The sequence below is a fragment of the Artemia franciscana genome, chromosome 5 (genome assembly GCF_032884065.1).
Source record: "Artemia franciscana chromosome 5, ASM3288406v1, whole genome shotgun sequence".
Classification (NCBI taxonomy): Eukaryota; Metazoa; Arthropoda; class Branchiopoda; order Anostraca; family Artemiidae; genus Artemia; species Artemia franciscana.
In genome coordinates, this window is record NC_088867.1 from 48,390,035 (window position 1) to 48,417,711 (window position 27,677).

General features: G+C 35.4%; 1 protein-coding gene across 1 annotated transcript in view; it reads left to right on the forward strand.

Moving 5' to 3' along the window:
- Positions 1 to 22,219: 22,219 nt before the first annotated feature.
- Positions 22,220 to 27,677, forward strand: part of LOC136027527 (dorsal-ventral patterning protein Sog-like) — a 167,361-nt gene continuing 161,903 nt past the window's right edge. Inside the window, exon 1 of the mRNA XM_065704875.1 lies at positions 22,220 to 22,356. The gene's annotated coding sequence lies outside the window, so the exon portion shown is untranslated. The remainder of the gene's footprint in view (positions 22,357 to 27,677) is intronic.

The window sequence follows — 27,677 nt, forward strand, 5'->3', positions numbered from 1 at the left end:
TCCGTGCCTCAGAGGAAAATCCCCCAGCTCTTTCTGGTGGGTTCATGTCATTGCATCCCCGACCTCTCATCATTGAAGCTACTTTGGTGTATATTAGCGGCTATTTTATCTCCTTATTATTTATTTGAACTACTAAATAAATTGGATCCATAAGCTTCAACTCAGAGATAAGCACAGGGAACCCACCTCCAACCTAAAAAAATCCAATTTTATTCAATTTCTTGGCATTTCTTATTCAAAATATTAAATATTTTTATTCCCCCCCCCCCTCTTCCTAAAAATGCCTGTTGGCGCAGTTTCTCCAGCTATATTAGCATTGCAAACCGCTCTTTTTACTACATTTTTCAGCAATCACAAGGTTAAATCGTAAAATTCAAGGCTGACGGTTATATTTAAGGTTGAATCATAAAACTCGGTTATTTCAGGAATTTTTGCTCATAAGAGCAAAAATCGGTACCCATTATTTTCTTTTTCTTACGAAAGAATGTGATGGTGGTGTCCCCTAGTCTTGCAATCACCTCTCATACCCTCCATAAAAAAATCTTAAGTATTTGCCTCTTGCTTAGGAAGATCTTGAAATACCCATGTTATAAAGTCAAAAGAGGGAAGATTAGACAGGATAGAAGGGCAGACATAGATAGGGGGTGCACCGCATGACTCCCTTCTAACTTTTACCAAGCTTAGATACAAGACAGAATGTAAGCTTTTCGGTTATAATTGATTAAGAAAAAGGATGTTCTCCTGTTGAGCCTCCCTTCGGCTTCCCAGGGAAGTGTTGTTCAGAATCGCTATTTTGCTAAAATGCGGTGTCAGAGCGCCAGTTACACTAGGGCCACAACCGTGGCCGTTTTTTTAATTTTTTGTTTTCAAGAGAATTGTAGGTTATAAAGATCAAAACTATGGTCCGCCTACCTCCTACCCAGGGTCGTTCCAATTCTATCCCCAACAGTCTCAAAAATATTCTGAGATATCAATTGCTGCTCTATACCCAGGAAGAATGTACATACTTTTCAACATGGAAAATCCCTACTGCCTCTCAACTTAAAGTGTTTTTATTAATAAAATGAAATGAATAAAGTGAGCCTGGTTTGGTTTGTATTGAGTTTTTGGAGTCGCGTGACGTTTGAAAAATTAACACATCTAAAGAGATTACGAGTTTGAACACCTATGAAAAATAAACCAAAGATAATTTTTTGAATCTACTTGAGATAATCATTTCTCCTTCTGTAAAATCCAAATATCCCTATATCCCTCTAGAATATAAAGAATGTCCAGTTTTGAAAGAGAAAATGGTTTCAGTTTTGATGAATTTCGTATCTAGTTTTTCTAGTCATAGCTGATTTGTCGATGCGCTGAATTTGAAATCCTTGGTCCGAAGTGCAGGGGTTTGATTCCTGGTGGGGCCGGTTACTTGGTTTTGGACAAGGTCAGTGGTGTGACTCTCTAAGCTCAACCAGAGTCGAGCCAACTCTAAATGAGTAAATAGAGAAATCTTGGGAAGGTAAGAAGGAAGGATTTGCAAAAGCACGGGATGGCTGCCCCCTCCTCTCCCCCCCCCCAATTCCAATTCCTGGCTGAAAGGTCTTGAAACGAAAATCAGCACCGCCGGTTCGGGCTTTAAGGATCTAGTGCTATATCTGTTACCTTTTAACCTTTTTCTGTCTATTTTTTAGGTACGAGTTGCCACAGCCTTTTGGCTGTGTAACTCTTACGGTTGTATGTTACAGAATAATAATTTCACAGGAAAGGGCGAAAATGAAAAACTATGTTTTAGTTGTTTTAAGCTAACTCTTTTGGTGAGATTAATTAAAAAAAAAAAAAAACATTTCCAAAAAAGAAGTTTTTCAAAGAAACTTAAAGGCCATATCAAACTTAAGATCAGCAGAGAAAATTCCTATAATATTTCAAACCCCAAAACAACCAGAAATTAAATAAGTAATCATAGCAAACAAACGTACAACAGGTACTGCTATAAATGAATAAAAAAAATCTTAAAGCGATCACAGCTTAAATTAAATAGTAAATCCAGCTTAAAACGAAAAAAAAGTTTACTACACACAGGAGTTGGGCTACTGCCCCCTTCCCTAACTGTAAAAGTCTTGCATGTCCCGAGGGATAATTTACGACACTTGCTACCGGGCTCTGGGGGGTTCTGTCAACCACGGAGTTTTTATTAATTGATCTTTGGAGCATTTTGAGCAAAATGGATATCTCAAAATTTTGATCGGATGCATTTTGGGAAAAGAGGGCGTAGGAGGGGATTAGTTCCCTGATCACTCTTGAGTCTTCCGATATACAATCGAATCAGCCCTCTCTGAAGCTTATGCGACCACCCTTCCACATGAAGTGCCTCTGGGAAAAAACATAATAAATATTGAAGCCTTATGGCCTTTACTAGGCCATAACTTTTTGCGATCCAATAGCGTTGCCTCTGAGAAGAGGGAATAAGTAGCGGCGCTAACCGGGTTTGGAAACAGGTTGGGAAAATCACCCCTTCCCCAAAATTGAATAAAAATTGCGAAGAGGTGGAAACGAGGAAATTTTCAGCCAGTATAAAAGGAAGGGTTAAGATTTAGATATTTTAGGTCAACTTGGCAGTTCTCAATACTCATAAGTAAATAAAGAATAAAAATATACGGATAAAGGCCCTAAGAACGAAAATAAATAAAGAAAAAACATTAAATGAAAATTTTGAGAAGGAATGAGGACGGTTGAGAGTTGGTCTTGACTGGAATAACGAATATTTGTATTTCCTTTTTTCACTGGCTGGAATTATCCTCGTTTTCTTTATAATTTTCTTTTTCATTTGGTCATGCATAGCTTGTGTGATCTTAGAAATTATTTCCTGCCACCCAAATTCTAAAATATATACATTTCTTTGAAAAAGCTACTTCCTCCCCCCTTAAGAGCCCTTCTTTTTGCCCATCCTAGAATGTAGATACATTGATTGGCCCTTTTTCAAGCAGCAACGGTTTGCTACCCTCTTTTTAGGTACTTTTTGGGCTCATACGCAACAATATGGGAGAATTGGACCAATAATAAAAGAAACTGATAATTTGAGTTAAAAAGCCGAGAGATTTAAAATGCATAGCCTGTGTGGTTTTAGAAATTATTTGTCGCCTCTCAAACTTTGAAAATATATTCATTTCTTGAAAAAGTTATTCCCTCCCCCCTAAGAGCCCTTCTTTTTGTTTATCCTAGAATTTAGAGAAATTGATTGACCGTTTTTTCCAAGCAGCAAAGGGTCGCTACCCACTTTTTTATGTACTTTTTGGGCTCATACGCGAACGGTTTGGGAGGATGGGACCAATAATAAAAAATAAGTGATAATTTGAATAAAAAATGCCGAGAGATTTAAGATTTTGCATTTCGGTGAGAGGGTAGCTCCGAGGCTACCCCTTTGTCTGTCTCTAGTATCTATGCTCAAATTCGTTCTTTTTTGGGTACTTTCATTAAGGAATTTGAAAATATTTACCCCCCCCCCCTCAATACACCTCATTATCATGAAGTGACACCCCTAGAGATAAGACATCTTCGAAAGAAAAAAAACGAACATTCGAAAAAAATGTAAAGTACAGTTTGGAGAAAATTGATTGCGCTAATCAGGGCCGTATCCAGGTTTTTGTTCGGAGGGGGAGAGGAGAATTACAAAAAAACTTAAAAAAATTGTTTGTATGCTTGGTAATGTACCTTGGTAACAATCCATGAAAATCAGTTAGTTTAAGGCGCAAAAGAGATAGGCGCGTTTGGCTTTAACAGACGATTTTAATAATCTTGACTTTTCTACAATAGCTAGCAGTAGTAGTATCAGTAGTTTCTTTGTATTAGTAGTAGTAACAATAATGGCAACAGTATCAATAGAAGTAGCATCAGGTACATATTGCCTTTCGGTCAGTTGAACATCACACTCATGATGCCCTAAAAGTTTGATTTTGATACGGTAAGCCGTCCCAAAAAGAGGTAAAAAAGTGGGTAAGCTCCACCATTTAACCTGCTTTAAACTTTTTTCCTCAAGTAAGCAAAGGATTCCACAAATTTAAAATAAAAAAGGAGAAACGAACAGTTTGGTTTTTCCTACTTGAAAAATAATGGAGATTATGGAATGTGTATATAATGGAGAAATGGAGATAATGGAGATGAATATTGTTGAGGCTGTTTTAGAAGTAACTGTTCAAAGGTGGAGAGATTGTTTTTCCAAGCTGTCTTCACTTACCGTGAGTCATATTTTTAGAAAAAACTGACCGATTGGTAAAGGTAAAGTGAAAAACACATTAAAATTTCCACCAAAAACTAAACGACATGGAACTATTGTTCAAATAGTCGGCTTGTGTTTGACCTAGAAAATCAAATGAAATGTAACATAGTGCACAGGGTATAAATTGACAACAGCATATTGAACCCATTTAAACCCTATGATCTCCTCCGTAGGAAACTAGATCCCACGCAGAGTCGCAGAAGCAGAAGGGAGATCCGTCAATCATGGCATTAGCATTCGCATCCTTCATCACGAACGCATATATTTTGCTACCGCGATACCGTTTATCACTGAGGTAGATCTTCGAACAATCCCAAATCAGCTAGACTGCTTGTCACCATTTTCACCTCTAATGATATCTACCCAAGGGACGGACAACGTGTGAGGGGAAATGTAACCGTGGGTAGTATAATGGACGTATGATTTCCTGCGAGTCGTCCCTTGCGACTTGCTTGCGGGTCTGCTTTGTCAGACAGCATGGCGACTGAAATGGCTTGTTCTGTCCTGAATAAAATTGAATGTTCTCTCTACTTAGTTCTTGCACTGAAAACAAGAGTGGACATACACAAAATCTCGAATTTTTATCAAGAGATTTCAAAATTAAGAAGATTTTAAGGAAGTGACACCTTTTCTGTCAGCGTACGACGTTGAACCGTGGAATATAATAGGCAAATTGATTATTTAAACTTAGCGACGTATTTTTCCGTAAAAATGGAATTCTGACAACTCGTTTATTCTCAAAAACAACAAAATCTTCACAGAAATGTGGGACCTTTTAAAGCTGTTTGATGCCGTCTGTTTTAGCTTATTTTTGGCTAATTTCTTACCCACGTTTATAGATTTCTAATTTTGTTCCGGCTACTACCAACAACTGCATACGGAGATCTTTCTCATTAAACACCAAATTCTTATTTTTATTTGTTATTCATATGGCCGTGTAAGTTTCTACTTAACCAATTCAAGGAAGCAGATTTTCCTTTCATTGTCCTTAGTGCTTCAAGGTCTTTTATGATTAGGAACCACTGGTGGATCCAAAGGGACTGACCCGGTGTGACCCCCCCCCCCAAAAAAAAAAACTTACAAAAGACATTCAAACTTTCAAGTCGTTAATTAGTTCAATTTGGTAAGGTAGAACCAGGCAGATGTCCATTGATGCCTATGTAAAATCTGCTTTCATATATATATATATATATATATATATATATATATATATATATATATATATATATATATATATATATATATATATATATATATATTACGTTTTTACGAGTCACATATACATATTTTTGTTACGTTTTACGTTTTTACGAGTCATACAAACATGTCGTGGAGAAGAGGGTTCAACCCCTCTTCCCCACTAGGGTGCAAATTTCCACTTAACCAATTCAAAGAAGCAGATTTTCCTTTATTGTCCTTGGTACTTCAAGATCTTTAATGATTAGGAACCACTGGTGGATCCAAAAAGGCCGAGCCCCTAAAAATTTTTTGGAGCCCTCATTCCGTTTTTTTTTCACTTTTTTAAAATAAACTTGTTAATTTGATCAATTATTGGCGCCCTTGTCACACTGCTCCCCCCCCCCAACCAAGACTTTGGTCTAGATCCACCTTTACTAGGAACATGTTTAGGAAGGCACGAAATTGAAACTTTGTTTGGGAAAGACATTTTTCTTTGCGAATAGAAATCAATCGCGGTAACACATAGAACCCTTCCTTTGCATTTATGTTGGGGAACTGCCTTGTTTATACACTTCAAAAACTCGGGGAAGCGTGTATAACTTTTACGTCAGCTATGGACTACTCCATTTTCACAATAAATTCCTCATATCCAAATTGGCTGGTTTTAAAACCAAAATTTTCTGGGCTGAAAATATGCAGATCATACAGCAATATAAAAAAAATTATAGAAATTAGAACATGCTAATTTTAACGATATATGCCGTGACCATATTCAGGGGAAGGGTGGGGGTATCCGGTGTGACTCCCCCCCAAAAATGAAAAAAAATAATAATTCTGCTCTTGCAAAGGTAACAAAAATGTGGGTAAGCAAATTTATACTTACAGAAACCTTGATAATCACTCTTTCTTGTGAAGCCCTCGCCTTTCCGAAATTTTCCTTTTTAAAACCCCCGAACAAAAATCCTGGATACCGCCCTTGGTTATCGATTGAGAAGCTACTGAGAGGAATAATTTCAAATCCAATTTTTAATTTTCATGTTTTTTTTTATATAAATGGAAATGGAATGTGGTTGATTTTGTGGAAGAAGTTTGTCTTATCATACGATGGGTTTTTAAATACCATGTATAACAAGTTGTCGTGGATACCGGGGCTTTGATGACGAAAGACATGTTTACCCTAGATATTTTGCCCCTCCCCCTAAATTTGGAAAACTATCTTCTTATGGTATTTTCATTGAAAAGCCTTTCTTTTTGTATTTTCATAAAAAAATTAGAAAAAAATTTAGCCCCCCGGGATCCTGAAAAACATATTTTATCTTCCCCCTCCCCATGTATTTTCATGGGTTGATGCCCCTGCGTGGACTGATGTCAATTTTCGTTTTCTTAATCTTTAATGTGAATTTTGCGGTATGCCGGGTTGTGCTAACGTCAAAGATTAAATGCTAATTACACAGCATGTTTATGTTAACAGGATTTTAAAAGTCTGCCTTCCAAATTCTTCCATGAAGAAAGCCAATTTTGGTAGTTTTTAATTATTAACTCTTTTTTCTTCTTCATAGTAAATCCCAGAAGGCAAATTTTACATACCTGGTTAATCTAGATAGGATTTAAGATGTGATCTTTTATATAATTAAATAAAAAAAATAGTTTTTTTAACTGATGAAGTAAGGAGCGACATTAAAACTTAAAACGAACAGAAATTACTCCGTATATGAAATGGGTTGTCCCCTCCGCAGTCCCTCGCTCTTTACGCTAAAGTTTGACTCTTTGTCACAATTCTACTTTTTAAAACAATTAAAAACTTTAGCGTAAAGAGCGTGGGACTGCGGAGGGGACAACCCATTTCATATACGGAGTAATTCCTGTTCGTTTTAAGTTTTAATGTCGCTCCTTACTTTCAGTTAAAAAACTAGTTTTTTTATTTAATTTCTGAACGTTTTTGAATTAATGCATGTTTGATTTTGGCTCTCCGCACATAAATTATTGAAATGAAATTAGTATATTAATATTTTTTTGGCTAAATGGCTTTCTCTTAGTTTTGATCAGACGATTTTGAGAAATAAGGGGTGGGGAAGGAGGCCTAGCTGCCCTCCAATTTTTCGGTTACTTAAAAAGGCTACTAGAACTTTTGATATTCAACGAACGTTTTTATTAGTAAAAAATATACGTAACTTAAGAATTAACTTACGTAACAAACTTTTATATTCTTATATTTTTATTATGTGTACGAGGGGGTTTGTACCCTCGTTAATACCTTGCTCTTTACACTAAATCGTAAGTTTTGTCCCAATTCTTTAAGAATGACCCCTGAATCAAATAGGCCGTAGAATAAATAGTTGAAATCACTAAAAATATTTTAGCATAAAGAGCGAGGTATTTATCTCCTCCTAAATACCTCGCTCTTTATGCTAAAGTAATTTTAGAACCCCTCATATGCGTAATAGTCTCTGTTTGTTTTAAATTTCAATGCTATTCCTTACTTTCATTTGAAAAAACGTTTTCATGTTTATTTTTTCATTGTTTTTTTTTTTATAGTAGTGCTAGAAAATCCTGTGCCCTTTTCATTGAATTTTTCTTCCCCCGTGAAATATTCCTCAAAGGAAAGATCCTCCCACAAAGCCCTCTCCCATCAACCCCACCCCCCCCCCCAAACCAAAAAAAAAACCATGAAAACGTCTGAACACTTCCCAATAACCATTACTATATGTAAACACTGGTCAAAGTTTGTAACTTGCAGCCCCTCCCTCAGGGATTGTGGGGGAGTAAGTCATTCCCAAAGACAGAGTTATTATGGTTTTCGACTATGCTGAACAAAATGGCTATCTTAAAATTTTAATCTGTTGACTTTTGGAAAAAATGAGCATGGGAGGGGGCCTATTTGCCCTCCATTTTTTTTTGTCACTTAAAAAGGGCACTAGAACTTTTCATTTCCGTTACAATGAGCCCTCTCGCGACATTCTAGGACCACTTGGTCGATAAGATGACCCCTGGAAAAAAAAAAAAAAAAAACAAATAAACACGCACCCGTGATTTGTCCTTCTGGCAAAAAATACAAAATTCCACATTTTTTAGATAGGAGCTTGAAACTTTTTCTATAGAGGTCTCTGATATACCGAATGCGATTGTGTGATTTTCGTTAAGATCCTATGACTTTTAGGGGATGTTTCCCCCTTTTTTCCAAAATAGGGCAAATTTTCTCAGGGCAAATAACTTTTGATGACAGAGACTAAATTAATTGAAACTTACATATTTAGAATCAGCGTAAAAATTCGATTCTTTTGATGTATCTTTTAGCATCAAAATTCCGATTTTTAGAGTTTCGTTTACTATTGAGCCGGGTCGCCCCTTACTACAGTTCCTTACCACGAACTGTTCGAAAAGAAAATAATTCAGTATTTCGGGGCTTCTGACATTATTACTCCTTTGCGGAAGTTAGGCCCAAAATTGAAAAAGGATTATATTTTTTCTCTGGGCCCCTTCCACCTCTTAGTTCGTTTATTTTCCCGTTAGTTTTCACCTGTTTTCGCTTTATAGTTGTGTCATCTCTTAGCAGTTCTTTCGTTAGTTGAGTTATGGTTGTGGTATATATGTTTTATCACTCGTATAGTTGTGTTATTTTCAAATTATACTCCATAATAGAGAGGCTCCGAACACCCAGCATTGTATATTAAGCTCTTAATTTGATGTTTTTTTCTAACGTGACCAGATTCGTCCTGCGCCCTTTTCATTGAATTTTTTCCCCCATGGCATATTTCTCCAAGGAAAGATCCTCCCACATAGCCCCCTCCCTCAACCCTACCCCCAAAACCAAAAAAAAATACCCCTGAAAACGTCTGTACACTTCCCAATAACCATTATTATATGTAAACACTGGTTGAAGTTTGTACCTTGCAACCCCTCCCCCAGGGACTGTGGGGGAGTAAGTCTTCCCCAAAAACATAGTTATTGTGATTTTCGACTATGCTAAACAAAATGGCTATCTCAAAATTTTGATCCGTTGACTTTGGGAAAAAATGAGCGTGGGAGGGGGCCTAGATGCCCTCCAATTTTTTTGGTCACTTAAAAAGGGCACTAGAACTTTTCATTTCCGTTAGAATGACTTTCTTGCGACATTCTAGGACCACTTGGTCGATACAATGACCCCTGGGAAAAAAAAAAAAAAAAAAACAAATAAACACGCACCCGTGATTTGTCTTCTGGCAAAAAATGCAAAATTCCACATTTTTGTAGATAGGAGCTTGAAACTTCATAGTGGGGTTCTCTGATACGCTGAATCTGATGGTGTCATTTTCGTTAAGATCCTACGACTTTTAGGGGGTGTTTCCCCCTATTTTCCTAAATAAGGCAAATTTTCTCAGGCTCGTAACTTTTAATGGCTAAGACTAAACTTGATGAAACTTATATATTTAAAATCAGCATTAAAATGCGATTCTTTTGATGTAGCTATTGATATCAAAATTCAATTTTTTAGAGTTTTGGTTACTATTGAGCCGGATCGCTCCTTACTACAGTTCGTTACCACGAACTGTTTGATATAGCATATTTACTTACAGGGGATACTGGAGTTCTGCCTTATGGACAGTGCAGGGACAATCCCTCAGGACCCTTTCCCGTTTCGCCTTAATTTAATTTCTCCCTGCTACATGTTTTCCCTAATAAAAAAGTATAAATATAATCGATAATATTCTGACAAAATTACTCCAATTTTCTGGCAAAATCAAACTTTAATTAGAATCCCCCCTACGTCCCCACAAATAAATTGTTAGCTTGATTTCCCCCCTCTGTATACAGTTCTGCAGGCTCGCAGGGATCACTTTTGAAATTGGCGGCACAACATGTAGTGGGAGGAGGGACAAACAAAGGCAAATAAAACAAAAACTACAGCGGACACTGGCTATACATGATGTACGGCAAAAATGAAGAAAAAGACAAAAATAATTGAGAAAATTTTCAGCCTGTGAACAAACGAAAAATAGATATTTCAGCAACAACTTCCGCTAAGACGTCCTTAACACTCAAAAATGAAAAAAATTCATAGGGGCGTATCAACGATAATAATCGGGGGATGGGGGGAGGGGTTACAGAAACTTTAAAAAACACATAAATAATTTGTTTACGTGCATTTTGATATGTTCTGACGAGTCGAAAAAAAATTCAGGAAGTAGTTTCAAACCCTGAAACTCCCCTCCCTGGATACAGTCCGGTATGCGTGTGTTTTTATTTTTTTTAATTTGTCTACAGTACTAAATTGGTACAAAATAACTATCATTAATAAGCCATTGTATTTCATTTTGCTGTTATTACAAAGGACGTTTTCAATCTTCTCTTGTTCAGAATTATCTGTAATTCAAATTTTAGAATTATAGTGAATTCACAATAAAAGTGAAAATTCAATTAAATAAAAAATGACCAACTGGAAAACACACGATTTAATCATGTGAAATATAATAAAGTCTCTCTGTCTGAATAATTCATGCGTGTATACTGAGGTACTCAGACAAATTTCATGGTTAATGAAAAATGCAGCCTTATTTAAAAAAAAAATGTATATACTACATGAAAGTAATAATTATGTGACATGACTGTAACCCAGCCAGTTAGGCCTGTTTCAATGACAGGTCTGTGACAACGTTTCAAATTGCTAGCCTCTTACGGTATTCCTGTGCGTTTTTGTCAAGGACAATGCCAGGATCCATATCTGGAAATAAACGAAGTTGTTCGGTCCCATCTTGATTGAGGTGGTACCAGCTGAAGTAGTTTTTTTTATTCAGCCATTCTACGCTGGAAAATATATCTTGAAATTTAGACGCATAAGCAATACATTTCTTTGGGGTGGGGGGGGGGAGCTAGCAATAAAGAACAATTTTATTTGATAATTTAAATTAGAAGTACCCAGAATTTTAGGAAAATTTAGTATTTTTCCAAGGGGGAGGCTACAAGACCCTGTTGGGATGTGGGATGTGGACACATTAATGATGTTGACTGTTCACCCTCAGACAGAAGAAGGTAATCAGCTAGAGACCGCGGATTGAACTGCGCAAGGCAAGTGAGGCAACATATATTATCCCAATTGGACTGAAGAGTCTATACCTCGTCTCACACTCAAGTAAGTAAATCTATTTTACTTTCTCCAATGACAGCAACCGGAAATAGTGGCTTCTTTAGTTAAAAAGAAGTCAAATTCTTTCTGTCCACTGATAATCTTGGCGAATTAGACGACAATTTGAAAAGAAAAATTGCTTGAAGTTTCTATTCAGATGAGATAACTATATCTTGTTGTACAGTTCTTAGCCTATATGGTTGCTTAACTGAAACGGTGGCCGGCATTTAACCCTCCCCCTCACGCAAATTCCCCCGAGGAAAATACCCTCCCAAGGAAATAACCCCCATGGAAAATACCACCCTGGAAAATACCCCAGCGGAAAATAACCATCGCGGAAATCCTCCCTCGGAAAATAATCACCCCCTCCCCTCTTGGCTGGTTGGTCTTCAATCACTCTCGACTTAAATTATTGGGAATAATTTCCTTTTATTCCTCCACGGAATAAAAGCATATTTTCCACTGGGGGAGGGTATTTTCCAGGGGTGTTTTCCGGAGTGGGGTGAACTTCTAGAACTAACTGAAACATCCGAATATAAATGTAACTTATATTTTAGTTTGTACATTCGGCTAAAGGAGACACGTTTTTACTACTTTCCCGCTTTCAGAAGGGGGAAGAGAAACTAAACCAGCGCTTTTGGTGGGTATCTATTGGCTCAACTCAAGCAAAAGCCAATAAGTCACGTAATAATAGGATGTAAATGAAAAACCTGTGCAGGAAGTGCGACTCTCAAACTCTAACCTGGTTGACAGAATTGGGTGTAAATCGTGAGAGAATCTGTATTGCATGGATTATCATATAGGGGAATCGGTATAAATTGTGTGTGAAAAAGGGATTTTAAGACAACAATAAACTGTCGAACAGCGCTTTTCTTAGAAGGGTCTCTCAACATTTTTGTTAAGAGTCAAAAAGCCGGGCATTTGTACATTCTTTTTTGTAAGCATCCTTCTTAACTATTTTTGAGAGGGGTCTAATGAGGGGTTACGCACTACAGAGGGCCAACGTAAAAATTTCTTTTTGTTTCTTTTTTTTAGTTAAAAGACGTTACTCGGTGTTTGTGGCAATTTACTGTTTAATCTTTTGTGTTAGTTTTTACGAGTCGGTAATTTTTTTTTTTTTGGGGGGGGGGTATAGCACCCCTTGGATACGGCTTTGACCGCCTCCGGAAAATTCTTAGTGTTTTCATTTCTTGATCAATGTTTTAGCTTCACACAATTTTCCAATATTATCAATGGATTCTTCCCTATGCTCCTAATTAAGTCTTGTGATTGGACATATTTTAGCCCCCAATCAGGTTCGCCTAAAAGAAATGCTGCTTGTCGCCATATTGAAGATTAAGTGACATATAATAAATGCAAACACCTAAACTACTTCTGGGGGAGCGATCTACGTTGATTTATCTGTTTACTTTCCTGCCAATAAGAAGATTTGTTCTTATTCTGTCTACTTCGCAAATACCCCCCCCCTTGCAAGTTGGTCGCTAGTTTCAACTCGGGCATGTACGGACAGAACTATTCCTAGGGTTATTGGCGCCCGGTGAAAAACTTATTAAGGCGCCCCCTCCCAACTCAAACATAAATAAAAAAGCCCAACTATGGCGTCCCTCTAACTACGGCACATGGGGCAGCTTGCCCTGATCTCCCCCTCTTCTTGATACAAATGCCCACTTTTTTGAAGGACCCAGTAATCAAAACGCAACTTTTATTTCATAATTTAAATAAGAAGTTGCCAGAAATTCGGGAACGTTGAGGATCCCCCTACCCCTCTGTGTATACGTCACTATTTCAAATAAATCCTTCTTTTTATCGAAGCTATTTCAAATAAGTGCAGTTCTATTTCTGTGAAGCTTGGCGTTTCTTCAAAGGCGCTACTTGGCCTTGTACAACCGAAATGCTAAAGTGCATTATCTTACATTTCAGACCTCATTTCACATATAGCCTTTCAATTCATGAGGGCCTATTAACTAGTTTAAGTGGATATAGTTATAGAGAACTAAGCATAAGCAAATACCTTTTTGAGGAATGTTCATTTTATGGCTTAAAGCTTTAAGACACTGAATAAGGGAATTGACATTTAATGCGAAGCGTTATCTCCGAGTCACGTTCTGATGCTTTTCTGGGTGTAAGAAAAGGTGTCAAATCAATCAACAAATTGGATGTCGCTACTAAAAGTGTCAACCTTATTGGTTTGTTACCTTTCACCTTATTGGCTTCAGGAGAGGTCATACCGAATCCATCAAGAAGAAAAGTAAAAAAGTCAGAATATTTGCTAGATTCCTTCAGTACTGTTTCTGGTGCTTTATAATATACTAAAGAATTCAGGATATCTCGTTATTCAAACTTTTTACTTAAAGGTAAATTTTAGTAGCTGGACCTAGGTTATTATAGTGTCGTATTTAGGAAAACAAACACACTGGTAAATCTATCTATTAGTTCACTAATAAGAGAGCTAAGAACTAGACATACCTTCAGAATCTAAATTTCATCCTAAATCTAAATATAACAGCCATTTGTATTGAAAATGTATTTTAACGCCCCCACCCCCTTAATGTGTAAATATATACCTTGAGTTGTATGCATATATATATATATATATATATACTAGCTGTTGGGGTGGCGCTTCGCGCCACCCCAACACCTAGTTGGTGGGGGCGCTTCGCGCCCCCCCCAAGCCCCCCCGCGCGCGTAAGTCGTTACGCGCCATAATAGTTACGCGCCATTGTAGTTGTGTCCCTATGTTATATAAACTTGCGAATATACAACATTCTTTGCTGTCCCATTGTCTTTGCATATAAATAGATTGTCAGGTTATCCCCCTGTTTCCCCCGGTGTCCCCGTTGTAGTTGTGTCCCTGTGTCCCGGTCGTCATTTATATTCCCTGTGTCCCGGTCCCGGTCATCATTTGTATCCCGGTGTCCCGGTCTGTATATACATTCGTTTTTTAGTTTTGTTTTTCTCCTTTATTTTTTTCCTTTTTTTTCTTTTTTAGCTTATTTAGATTTTTAGATTTTTTAGTTTTTTTTATTAGTTTTTAGTTTTTATTTCTTTTTAGTTTTTTTGTCCCGGTCGTCATTTATATCCCCCTGTTTCCCCCGGTGTCCCCGTTGTAGTTGTGTCCCTGTGTCCCGGTCGTTATTTATTTTTAGTTTTTTACCTTTTTTTAGTTTTTTTAGTTTTTTAGCTTTTTTATTTTTTTTATTAGTTTTTAGTTTTTTTGTAGTTTTTGCCTTTTTTTAGTTTTTTTAGTTTTTTAGCTTTTTTATTAGTTTTTAGTTTTTTTGTAGTTTTTGCCTTTTTTTAGTTTTTTTAGTTTTTTAGCTTTTTTATTTTTTTTATTAGTTTTTAGTTTTTTTTGTAGTTTTTGCCTTTTTTTAGTTTTTTCAGTTTTGACGTCACCTGATCCAGTTTTTTCAGGTGACGTCACCTGATCCACGATCCACAGATCCACAGACAACTTATTTTTATATATATAGATAGTTTTTTTTTTTTTACTTATGTCCTGGTCGTCATTTATACTCCCTGTGTCCCGGTGCTTTGTTGATTGCTAATCGAACATTCCTTTTGTCCTGGTCGCTTTCTCTTTGAGTGTCGTCATTTATTAGTTTTTTTCCTTTTTTTTTTTTAGTTTTTTATTGGTTTTTACCTTTATTTTAGCTTATTTTTCAGTTTTTTCCTTTTTTTTAGTTTTTTTTTATTTTTTATTTTTTTATTTTTTTACCTTTTTTTAGTTTTTTTAGTTTTTTTAGTTTTTTAGCTTTTTACTTTTTTTATTAGTTTTTAGTTTTTTTTTGTAGTTTTTGCCTTTTTTTAGTTTTTTCAGTTTTTTTTTTAGTTTTTTATTGGTTTTTACCTTTATAGTTTTTTTAGTTTTTTAGCTTTTTTATTTTTTTTATTAGTTTTTAGTTTTTTTTTGTAGTTTTTGCCTTTTTTTAGTTTTTTCAGTTTTGACGTCACCTAATCCAGTTTTTTCAGGTGACGTCACCTGACACATCCATCCACACATCCATCCACACATCCACAGACAGACAACTTATTTTTATATATATAGATATATATATATATATATATATATATATATATATATATATATACTGAATTTTCTGTAAGCTATTCTTTTGTCGAATTCATTATGGCAAATTCATTGCATTTATACAACTCAGTTATATATTTTTCCATTAGAGGGTATGTGTGTTGATAAGTTCATTTCCGGCGCAAGGGAACTTTATTTTTGGATTCAAAGATATCCTGATTCTAAAGATATGTCTATTTCTTAGCTAGGATCTTAAGATTTTATTAGTTAATTAACTGAAATATTTACTCTTATATTGCTAAGAAACAACTGAAGAATATGTTTTACAGAAAGAAATTGGGCGGATAGATAAAAGCTCGAACGTATAGGGGGATGGGAGTCGGGCCCAGGCTCTCCTGAAATCCTAATTTTTTTTTAATTTCAGGGCACATCTTATACGATTTATCAAATATATATATATATATATATATATATATATATATATATATATATATATATATATATATATATATATATATATATATATATATATATATATATATATATATTTATTGCTTCTCCCTCCCATAAAAAGAATTCTTGCGTACGTATATGGTTCATGGAGTCGATCTGGTTCAACTATTTAGGAATGATTAAAAAGTGTAATTTTCATTCATTTTAGGGACGCAATATTTCTGATTGGGGGGGGGGCAAGTAAAAAAATAGAAGTAAATTATATAGGAAGTATTAGAAAATATGGGGAAATCGTTAAATCCATGATTTTATGTCGGGTGACTATAAGCCACCTCCCATGCAAATACTTCTGCTTGACTGAAGCTTTGACCTTGAATGCCAGCAGTTTTTTTTTAAGTAGAATTCTGGTTTAGGCACTTCCTCTTATCGTGAAAAGTAGGTGAGGTAGTGAATGAAAGTTTCAGGATTGATTCCAAAATATAACACGGGAAGGTGTTGCCAAGCTACATCGTTTCCTTTTCTTATTTCTTGGGCTTTGAAGATTGCATTTACTATTTAACTGTATTAATTGATTCTCCATAGGAATTTACCAAAAATAAAATCAGTCTTGGTGCACGCTATGTCTTAGATGATTCACCTTACATAGGGTTAGATTGTATTCTAGTCATTTTTAATCATTACTAGAAATGGGAAAACGGCTAACTCAGACAATTTTAAGTGATCCTAAACCAGCCATTTTGTGGAACGCAATTCAGTTCATTACTGGTTGATTCAATCCCTGAGCATATACCGACAGCACACCTTTTCCTCGGCGCATACTGTTGCCAATTCACTGTGACATTGCCTAGTATAGACTCCTCGATATCCTAGACCTAATTTTAAATGTCATAAAACGAACAAGGGATCATCCTATGTTTCCACGGGGTTCCTTTTTTTTATTAAAAGAGCAAGAGACTCTTATAGAGGTTGTGACCATGACGCGCCGAGCAGAATTAACAAACCCCAAGCCATCTTCTCTAAACTCCATCGCCATTTGTGGAACCGACGGGAGATCAGTTTGATGACAAAAATTTGTGTCTCTAAAGTGGCTGTTACATCTGTTCTTTTCTATGCAGTTTAAACTCGGGCACTGAAGGCGCTCCATCTCCATTGTATGGAAGTCACGGACCAGTGCTGTTTACGAAAACGTGAGGATTTGATACTCCGACCGTTGTCGGAGTGTCGACGTTGTCGACGATGTGCATCGCCGTTGCTGTAACATCGAGACCTCACCCGCAATTGTCAAAAAAGAAGACTGTGTTGGAGACAAAGAACTTTAATAATTGCATCAAAAATTTTTTTATATGAATTTTGGTTACGTTTTTACGAGTCATACAAAAAAAATTCGACTGCAAGTCTAGTAGCCATTTTTGGTCACGAGCCGACCCAAAATATCGGTCACCCTACTGTGATTCCAGTGGGCTTTTCATCCCCAGAAGCATAGGTGTTAGAACTTTCAAATATGCTAATGAAATGGCTATTCAAAATTTTTAAAAAAATTTCAAAAAAGGGGACGTGAGAGCGGGACAAGTTGCCTTTCAATGTTTTTTTCAGTTAAAAGGGCACTGGAACTTTTTAATTCCGTTCGAAGGAGCCCTCTCATGATCATCTCTGAAAAAACTTGCGTCTTGACATCACTAATATTAAAATCTAGCTTTTTTTTATTAAAAAAAAAGATAAGCTCTGGCTCTCCCTTGAAAAAAATCCTAAATGAGGCCCTGCCTGCAGGATGTATTGTTTTGCCTATTTTGAAAATCAACAAGCTCCTTGTTTCCTATGTAATTACGCTTCAGAAATAGCTGAAGAAACAAAATTCATGGATTAGCTTTCTATGTCCATAGCACTATTTTTCATGGAGATAAGCTTTCATCTGGGCACTTTTTTACTAAATGCTATCTTATTTTAGCTTCCTCAAAATAAATGTTCTCCTATTAAATCAAGTATAATTCTTTCAACATTGTAGCTTAAAAAAAGGGGAAACGTTTCCAAGGTGCAATTAATAATAGGACTCTATTTTCTCCTATAAGAAACGACATTTTTATGAGACTCAGGGGGTGTCAGCCCGCAGAATACAAGCCTCTTTCTATTTTGATCGGCTTTAAATTGGGTGAAGATAGACAAGCACGAGACGGAGAAGACGTCATTTTGCATTGGGTTTGGCAAGTCAGCAGATTCTTGTGAATGAACATGTTGACACAACAACGATACTCTTTGTCATGAATTTCATCCAAAACACCTTTGATATCTCACCGCCAGTGCTGCAACAAGTACTCCAAATTTTTACTTAAATATCAAGTATTAAGTACTCATTGTTTTTTTTACTTAAATATCAAGTAATAAGTACTTTCCAAATTCTTACTTAAGTATCAAATATCAAGTACTTGCCAAAATTGTACTTAAGTATTACTTCAAGTACTACTTCAAGTATTTCAAGTCACCGCTCAAACCAAAACGTGCATAGACAAGTTTGAAGAAATTCGGATACAGAAATTCCCCCTAAAGAAACACAGTCTTGCTATTTATTGACATTCAGGATTACCACTGGTGAAACAAAAAAAAAATCACTTGATTTTGGTGATTTTGTGGTTGCTCAAGTGATTTTCTTTTGTTTAGGAAATATAAAGATTCACTAGAAATAGTAATAAATCACTAGGGCTAGCAACCCTGCTAACGTTTAACGTCAAGAAACGTGAGCAACCAGTTTCCTACATTTTTTTTATATAATTTTGCTGCTTTCATTATTATTTTCAAATTAGGTTTCCTTTTATGTTACCTCCTTCCAATAAATTTATCTAGTAACGTATAATTCTACACTAAGCATACTAGATTGATTGATGTACTCTGCTTTCCAAAATGATATTTGAATCTCATATTTTTTTTTTAAATTATTTTTAATATATATATATATATATATATATATATATATATATATATATATATATATATATATATATATATATATATATATATATATATATATATATTACATGAAAACGTTATAAAAAAACCTTAAAGTCCATCTTCGACAAAAAATACTGACCTTCATAAATATTCAAAACAACTTTTTTCTTTTGTTAAGCTGACAATTTTTGAAGGAAGGGAGACAGATGTAACATTTAACAGATGAAACAAGAAAAGAAATATTGAAAAAAGTGGGAAGAAACAGAATAAGCCCAACAATGAAATAAATGGGCATTTAAATATAGCAGAAGTTGAATGCAACAAAGAAAAACACAATGGGCAACGCAAAATAAGAATCAATAAAGAATCGAAGATCCTTATATTTGTGTAATTACAACTATATAAAACAAGACAGGGAAATGCATCTTAGCGTCTAATAAAGTGTTTCCTAAATGAGAAAGATGCTGGGACCCTTATAGAAAGTGGACCGTTTCCTCAACTCCTAAATTACATCTGGGGCAAAAGCAAAATGACTCTGAGGCTAACCTTTTTCTTTCAAAAATTCTTTATACATTTTTAGTGGAAGACAATTCACTCGATTACGAAACTAGGTCCCTAATATATTGGCTGGTAAATCTGATCTAAAATAACATTCCTAGACCGAGATTTCGTTAACCTGGGCATACAAATTTAAAGTATCTGATCTTCTCTCTGCTTGTTTCAAAATCCCGGATTTTCCTGGTCTTCCATTTTACTCCTAAATCAATTGGTAAATGATTCATCCTTTTCTGGTGCTCCTACCCCCTCATTTCAAATATAAGATAATCCTTCAACACCTCAAGGAGCAACATGAATCCATGCTTCAGCAGGGGAATCCCTGATTCGGTAAGGGAATGCCCGCTAAAAAAAATCGGAATATACAAATCAAATATACAATCGTGTTGCTTTTGTTTGATGATCTGATTCAATACATTCTTTTCAAAATGTTGTTTTCTAAACATAACACTAGGAGTGGGAATAAACAAACAGGACTGAGAATAATTGGGCGGTATTTAGCATGGCTTGAAATATTGAAGGCTTATGAGCTTTATTAAATATCAAATACCAAAGTATTTTGATTAAATATTATTACGAATACTAAAGCATTATAATCTAAGAAGGAAAATGCAGCTTTTATTTGATATGACTACTATCTTTTCCATTTTGACTGTGGGATCTCCAAATAAGTGACATTTGATAATCTTACTTCCGGCACGCTAGTAAAATTTAACAGGTACTATATCACTTTTCTGCCAATCTAAATTAATATAAGCAAAAATAAAGTTTGATTTATTAATTAACTAATACTTTATTTTTTAATTAGTTTTGAATTAATTAACTATATTATTATTACTTTTTAATTTATTTTTATTGTATTAGTTTATCATTAATTCATTTGTTATTTTCATTTATTATCTGCACCCTCTACTTTGCTAATAGAATTTTAAAAATTACAAAATGACTATGAACCGTTAGATTATTTGTTTGAACTTTTGGACCACTAAAATTTCTGCGCTATTTTCTCTCGCTTGGTCATCTCTTTTACATACCTTTGGCTGACAACATTACTTTCAAGTATTCTAATTTTTCACCTTCTTTTAAACTTTCATCTTTACAGTGGTTTCAAATTCACGCGAACTAGGTGGAGGAGGGGGAAGGGAAATGTATCTTTCAAAATCTAGAGGGGGATGTTGTTTTTTTTATGACAATACCCATAAAAGCCGTCGTTCGGTAAAAAAAAAAAATGTTTTCCAAAATATAATGGGAGGGGGGTAAGTAGTAAAATTTAGGTTACTTCCTTGTTAGCTAGTACATACTCGAGAATTTGGATCGGGACGATCAGACAATGGCTGGTTCTTAGACAATTAGCTGAGGCTCAGTTGAAATCTACGTTGTAGGTATATTTTTTATTAATATAAAAAATGGTATTTTGATGGGTTAGACATCCAATGTAATGCGATATGGAAGATCTCCTTTCCATAGCTCTTTGTTGTAGTTTCCATAATTTTAGTAACTAAGCTTATATTTCCATCATATTTTGGTAAATTTCATTATGATTAACCTAACTTGATTTCTTGAGTTTGTACTAGCTTACCAGGAAGTACCAAATTCGGTTTTTGTTCTTAATATATCATGGATGCCTCTAAACACGACTGCCTCTGTTTTAACTATTAATCTATACTAGTTTCTTTTTAGCTATATAACATTCTAGTGTATCCATTACAATATGGAGCTCATTTGGAGATCTACCGACCAGTGTACCCAATTGTTTAGTTTGGGACGGGGGTCAGTGGCGTGACTCTGTAAGCTTAGCCAGAGTCGACCCAGCTCTAAATGGGTACCTGGGGAAATCTGGGGAAGGTAAACAGGAAGGGTGTGCAAAAGCACAGGATGGTTGGCCCCCAGCCCCCCATTGCACTTCCTGGCTGTAGGGCCAAGAAACGGAGATCAGCACCGCCGGTAGGGACTGTAAAGTCTAATGCCGTATCCATTACCTTTTTTTTATCGCATAGTCGGAAAATTAACGTTAATGAAAGATAGCAATCTGTCTTTCGGGTTAACGTTCGCCGATTTATGAATTTTAGGGTAGATTTCGGACAAACCATTTTCATCCGAGCAAATTCAAGGAAACCCCGAAAAATATGGGCAAAGCGGAATTACTGGATTAAGGCCAAAATATATCTTTGGCAGTATATCATTGGCAGCCGTCCAAGGTTGGGGAATATAGAAGGGCATTACTATTGGAAACTACCATTGAAGGAGTTCTCTTTTTGATAATCTATTAAATTATGAAGATTGTATACGGCCTGCTTTGTGAAATAAATTTTTATAACACAATATGTAACATACTTTGAAATACATCTTTAAGAGGTCATTTTCCCCTTTTTGGCAAATATCATATAGTTTTCTTAGCTAAGGGGGATTTTTAATGCAGAATAAGTTTCGTATAATGATTGATCCTACTAAGCTATATGAATGTAATACTGAACTATTTCGGAATATCTCCCAAAAAATATTCTTTCTTTGTCTGATATTTTATAAGCAAATTCTGAGATCGGGAGGGGGGCTCATAATTAATAAATTTGGATAAGAAACGTCAAAAAGACATTCATTAAATTATGTAAACAGATATATTAAAAATAAAAAGGGTCTTTAGAGCATGCGCGCTGCCTCTGGATAAATCTTGTTCCAATGCATCTTTGTAACTCGTTTTATCCAAGTCCAGTTCAGAAAAAGATTTACTCCTGTAATGAAGTGGAGCCTACTATTCTATTACTGAATTTTTCTCTTCTTTCTTAGTTAATTTGTGATTTGCTTTAATTAAGGATTATATTATTTAATGAAGTCTTTTGAGATGAAGTAAGTAATTTCCTTTTATTGTACTGAGTAGCCTTGATAAAAAGGGTGTTTGGTAGCGTAAAAATAGCCTACTGAGATTAATTAGTTATTTGTGGTAATAAAATGTCATATTTTTCTGGGGCTTTAATTTGGGCGGTAACAGTCTTGTGCATAGTCTCTTCTGAACTTAACATTATAATTAAAAAAAAACAGTAGGCTAGGCCTGCTATTTGGTTCTTTGTAGGCCTATCCTCTATCCACATAATTTGTCCAAGCCATTGCAATTGCGTCCCACCCAGGGCCTTTATTCATGATTTTTGCTCGATGGGGGGGGGGCTTTTGGTTTTTTACGTTCATTTTCAAGGCCATTTATGAGTCGAAGAAATGTTTCTAGGAGAGGGGCTTCGTACCAGGTACCCCCTGGATACGCCCCTGGTCCCAGCTCTTCAAAAGTGTCAGATATAGGCATAGCTCTTTGCTACAATTATGAATGAGCTGTAGATGAGAGATAAGTACAAAAAAATATACAATCCAACTGTATCAGTTCAGTCGGGGGATATATATGGGACCATTAGGGGGAGGGCTAGGGCGTAATTGTCATGGTAGTGGGAAATGAGTTCATAAAAGTGGGAATCATGGTTTCAGAAGAAGCCATTTATAAGACTGTTACAATTTGCGGGATCAATTTCCAGAAGTTCCATTGGAGCTAGAGAAAAGCTCTAAACTACAAATTTTCCCACAACTAACTGAAAGTTATTTTTTCCCACAATTTTTGTAGTCTACCCCAATTAGCCGGTACATTTTTCATTGTTCATATTATTGACTTACGAATAAAGTGAACATACCACTCGTTGCCTTTTTAAGCTCTTTACGAATATAATAACTGTTTCGATTGCAAATTCAAATTAAAGCACTTTTTGAGCTCTTGAAAATGACCAAATATTTCTAGTTTTGGGGTATAAAAAAGACTTAAAACGTTGGTCTCAAACTTACTGTTTCATTTCAAATCCGTTTTTTAATAATCCACAAGCACTGATTTTCCATGATTAAGTTGGATAAATGGGTTTTACCACATTATGCCGTTTTCTTCTTCCTTAATGCCGAATATTTAATTAAAGTATGCGTTTTCGATAAAAATATCGAAAATATGAAAGCCGACGGAAAAACGTGTAGATAAATATCCTACGGGGTTCCAATCCAAAGGTTAGGTTAACTCAAAAAGAGCTTAAATTTGAGTCTGCGATAGAAGCGATTATTATATTCGTAAAGAGCTTAAAAAAGGCATCGAGTGGTATATCCATTTTATTTGTAAGTCAATAATATGAACAACAACAAAAATTACCAATTAGCCTAGCCTACTTGTCATAAAAATTGTCCATTTTGAAAATAGGTAAGGATTATATTTGATTTTTTTTAGGGCTTATTTTGTTTAATATGATAGTCCTTGCAAATATCTTTCTACAAAATCATGCCCCATAGTCTACCCCCATAATTTCCATACCCTAATTAATTACTCGTGATGCAAGTTAAATGTCCCAAATATTCATCTTCGTATTATCTGGAATTATTTAGATCTGTAAGGTAAAATGCTAATACAGGCTAATTATTTTTCGGTTTATATTGCTCGTTTCTTTCTGAAAAAATAGTCTGCATAAAAAAAGCCTTTTAAGGCGTAAGGCTAGGTAATCTAGCCTACCTAGGATCTGGGGAGGGGGCATAGGAACCCATGATTTTAGTTAGATTGAGTCAGAACTTACTATTAAATAAGGGTTATAATATATAGTGGAAGCTATTGAAATTATGTAAGTACCTATGCTTTTTGTTTTTTACTTAACTATATTTTAACAATTATTTTTAAACATATCTCCGCCGATTACGCTCAGTCCGCCGTTGTATTTCAACTCTGAGGTTCACATTCGTATTTCTGGTTTATAAGAACAATTTTAATGCTCAGTTCTTTGACAAGATCCTTGTAATAAAGGCGGTAGTAAAGGGGGAGCGGCAATGTTGGCCCTAAAGTCTCCACAATAGAAATTGAAAAATAGTAGTTCTTGCTTCCTTTGATCGAATGATCGGTTTATCATTTTACTGTAAATTACATAATTGGATAATTGGGCCTCAAATCTTGTGTTCTTCAGGCCTATTCCAGCTTCGGTCCTTTCAGCTTTCCATTATTGTCTCAGAAGGCACAAGATGGTTTATCCTCAAAAATGGAAGCAAGGCCCAATTTGCAATTTTAGCTATAAATCCTTCAAACAACAATAATAAACAGCATTTACAGCATTAATACCTCATTTTAGTCTTGAGATTTAGCTGGTGCTAATTTAAGCGAATCAGAATGCATCATAAATTTTTTTTAGCCAATCAGGAGATTTCTATAAAAAAAAACTGATTGGCTCGAATTAGCGCTAGCAAAATCTTGGTATTTTTAAATCTCATTGTCAACGGTCCTCAAACAAATTGTTCCTACATTTGCAAATATTTTGTTCCTTCTTCCTAGTTGGTAATCCTTAATGCTTTAATTTTGACATTCTGAGCTTTATTTCAAATAGACCAATCAGAACCCGCCTTTGGTTTGTTGTTTGCAAAGGGAAGGCTCACATACCCAAGACTAAGAAATCTATAAAACGTGGACCAAGAAAAGAGGGAATTTGGTAGGATTCTGGGAAAATTTTGTAATCCATCTGTGTTTCCCTCAAGGACTTACCATGGAAGGGGTGTCTAGGTTCAACCCTCCCTACTTAAATTTTAAATATAAGTAAGCCTAATCTTTTTCGGTTTAGGTTTAAACGTGACTTTCTAGGATTGCGCCCTCCCCTAAATTGCTTGCCCTTAATCGGAATCCTTGAGGTAGCTAAAAAAAAAATCGGCTTTTCGTCAACGTTTTCGCTCTCTTTATTTTTAATGTTCTTTCCTAATTGCTCGAGAAGAATTCAATTTTTACCTGGTGACCTCAATATTATTTTCCTTCATCTATTTCTGAGGATGATTTATTGCTTATTTACAAAATTTCTTGTGACACTCATTCAAGACGTTAACATTCATTCTTTATAGATTTGGGAAGTTTAAGTTAAAGTTTTTGTAAAACGAAGTTTTTTGAATTTCGGAACAACAAAAATTTGTCAAGAATGGAAGGTATAAGTCGGTGATTATTTGACAACACCAATCAAAATAAAAATATTTTTGCCCTCCGGGCCCCCCTAGGTCCCTTGGAGGTTTCAAAATTATGAAGTCTTTTGTTAGAACCCTATTTTTGTCAGTGTTACCATGTTCAACCGTAAAAATAAATTACCAAAACTAACTATTTAAATTTGACAACGCTTTTTGTCCGTAAAAATTCAAACATTAACAATGTGTTGATTCCCATTTACAACCACTAAACGTCTTCAAACTAAAGCTACTCTTTACGCTTTTTAGTGCCATATATTGTTACCCTTTTCGGTGATCTTACACCCATGATTCTTTTATAAAATTTGGTAACAGCTACTATCAAAAACTTTATATATTCTGTATATAAAATTTAATTATATTATATTATTTTTATTATAAAATTTTAAAATATTGTATATAAAACTGTATAGATTATTTTCGTCAAACATTGAGTCTCCAACTTTTTAAGAAAGGCCATATCAGTTGTTTAAATTTCCGCTTAAACAATGCAAAGAATTGAATTTAATTTTTTACTGTATTTCATACTTTAGCAATTCGATCCATATAAGATTCTACTTCAGCAACCAAAGCAGTATCGAGGACTTTTGTGTGGGGGGAGGATGCTAATTTGTTGTCCGGGGGCTTATAAAAAACGTATCAAAAATATGTTTATATGCATCTTTGTTACGATTCTACGAGTCGGAAAAACATTTTTTTTTTTGGGGGGGGGGTCAAACGCCTCACCCCCTGGATGTGGCTTTGATAGAAATCCCAACATGGGTGTCGTTTGGGGGGGGCAAGGGGCAACTGCACCCCCTAATAACGTCGAGAAAAATTTATCATACATCCCAGCCACTTAAATATTCGGGTATGGACCCGTCTTGCCCGTCCCCACCCCCACTAAGAAGGCCAAAGATTCCCAAGGACATTCGGTGACACCGGTTGTCAATGACCGAAGATGCACAGAGCTCAGAAAAAAAAAATGTGCCTACTTTTTGATATTGAATATATCTACCAAGTCTGCGTATAAGGAGTTTATATTTGGAAATGGGTCTGTCTGATTAAAATCCAGCTTTTGAAATCGTGGAACACTCAGACGGTTTTGGGGGATAGGGGACATATGCCCGGACAGGAGAAATTTTAGGGGCGCAAAATTCCAAATAAACAATATAACAGTTATAATCATTTTGTTATTTTTTAAATTTTGTTTTTATTAAGATAAAGTAGAGGGCGAAGTTTGTAAGTACAAGCAAATTGAATCCGAAATTGAGCCTATCCCAGAAGAGTAATTTCAAGATGGCATAAACGTTGATGATATTAAAGCGACTGCCTGAAACTTGGTGAAAAATAGGTACTTATGTCTTATATCGACACAGTTTGTTCTTGATGTGTAATGAAACCGGTTATCTGTCTCCGCTACGAGATAATCAGCATATCCTGAGCGGGATAAATGTACCTTTGCAGGTATATTTTAATTAAATATTTAAAATATAGAGGGGCTTTAGGCTAGATATTTATTACGATACTTATCTGTTAGCCAGTACACACTCAAGAATTTGGATCTACAGGGACAGGGTTGAAACAAGTGAGACGCTTGGGAGATAGAAAGAACATACATAATTTGGGCTGTATATTTGCACATGAGGGGGACTGGGTGTTAAGTATAGCGGGGGTGCATGCAAAATGTAATCGAACCTAACCAAAATACCAACTAACTATTTATTAAGATATAGCTACAATGTAGTTTTCCGCTGAGCCGAAGCTAATTGTCTCCGTATACAAACAGCAATAAACCGGTTATTGCCTGATTTTATAAATCCAAATTTTCGGTTGTGTGCTTGTTAACAGATAAGTACCTTTAATACAATGCGTTCTGGGCGGCCTGCTTTCCATAATTTTTTGTTGTATTTTCCATAATTTTGTTTCTAAGTTTTATTTTTTCACCGCATTTTGGTATATTTCATTAGTGTTAATCAACTAAACTTCATTTCTTTGGTGTTGTCGCATAACGCGCGAGTACCGAAAAATATTGCGATGATTTGGATCCTATTTAGTTATTCCACGAACTCATATCCACGAAGACATGAAAAAAATTAATTCAACAGAAACACATTTCCTTAAAGAAACCTATAGAGATGTTGGAATTAATTGTGCAATATAGAGATGAAGGGGTCTTCACAAACGTAAGTGTT